Below are 1,708 nucleotides of genomic sequence, written 5' to 3'. Positions count from 1 at the left end.
ATAGTGGTCTCTGACTAATCTCTTACCACCCACACTACTCTTACAGGGTAGTCTGCAGTGTATGTGTGACTCAGGTCAGATAGAATGTGATGACAGTGAATCAGAATATACTCAGAGTACTCTATGTAGCTCGTTTGGTGGTTGGGTTTGGTTCCTCTCATCTGGGGTCCTGAGCAAGCGAATCGTACTGTGTGTATCTGTGTGTGTCTCTGTGTATGTGTGTCTGTGTATGTCTCTGTGTCTGTATGTATGTATCTGTGTGTGTGTCTGTGTATGTCTGTGTGTGTATCTGTGTGTGTCTCTGTGTATGTGTCTCTGTGTATGTATCTGTGTGTGTATCTGTGTGTGTCTCTGTGTCTGTGTGTCTGTGTATGTCTCTGTCTGTGTGTCTGTGTATGTCTCTGTCTGTGTGTCTGTGTATGTCCGTGTCTGTGTGTCTGTGTATGTCTCTGTGTATGTGTGTCTGTGTATGTCTCTCTCTGTGTGTCTGTGTATGTGTGTCTGTGTGTCTGTGTATGTCTCTCTCTGTGTGTCTGTGTATGTCTCTCTCTGTGTGTCTGTGTATGTATCTGTCTGTGTGTCTGTGTATGTCTGTCTGTGTGTATGTCTGTGTATGTCTCTGTCTGTGTGTCTGTGTATGTCTGTCTGTGTGTCTGTGTATGTATCTGTCTGTGTATGTCTCTCTCTGTGTGTCTGTGTATGTCTGTCTGTGTGTCTGTGTATGTCTGTGTATGTCTCTGTCTGTGTGTCTGTGTATGTCTGTCTGTGTGTCTGTGTATGTATCTGTCTGTGTATGTCTCTCTCTGTGTGTCTGTGTATGTCTGTCTGTGTGTCTGTGTATGTCTGTGTATGTCTCTGTCTGTGTGTCTGTGTATGTCTGTCTGTGTGTCTGTGTATGTCTGTGTATGTCTCTGTCTGTGTGTGTGTCTGTGTAAGTCTCTCTGTCTGTGTATGTGTGTATCTGTGTGTGTCTCTGTGTATGTGTGTCTGTGTGTATGTCTGTGTGTGTATCTGTGTGTGTCTCTGTGTATGTGTGTCTGTGTGTATGTCTCTGTCGGTGTGTCTGTGTATGTCTCTCTCTGTGTGTGTGTGTGTGTGTGTGTGTGTTTATCTGTGTATGTCTCTGTCTGTGTGTATGTGTGACTGTGTGTATGTCTCTGTATCTGTGTATGTCTCTGTGTGTATGTGTGACTGTGTGTGTCTCTGTGTCTGTGTGTCTATGTATGTCTCTGTCTGTGTGTCTGTGTATGTCTCTGTCTGTGTGTCTGTGTATGTCTGTGTGTATGTGTGTCTGTGTATGTCTCTGTGTCTGTATGTATCTGTGTGTCTGTGTCTGTGTGTCTGTGTATGTCTCTGTCTGTGTGTCTGTGTATGTCTGTGTCGTGTGTCTGTGTATGTCTCTGTGTCTATGTATGTCTCTGAGTATGTACATTTACATTTACATTTTTGGCATTTAGCAGACGCCTTATTCCAAAGCGACTTACAATCGATATGTTTGACTAAGCAAGTGAATCATCAATTCGCCAGTCGTAGCCGGAAGAGTCATCTAGCTCAGGCCCGGGGCCATTGGCAGTCCTCGTGATAGAAGAAGAAAGATTTTTTTAGAAACTGGAGAAACAGTACAAGGGGGGGAAGTAGAAATCTTAGGAGACACAGTGACGGGGGAAGCAGGTGTCTCAGGAGACACAGTGCTGGGGTGTAGTAGATG

This window comes from Nansenia antarctica (assembly GCF_963989245.1).
Source record: "Nansenia antarctica genome assembly, chromosome: 12".
In the NCBI taxonomy this organism is placed as follows: Eukaryota; Metazoa; Chordata; class Actinopteri; order Argentiniformes; family Microstomatidae; genus Nansenia; species Nansenia antarctica.
Note: the sequence above shows the minus strand (reverse complement) of the source record.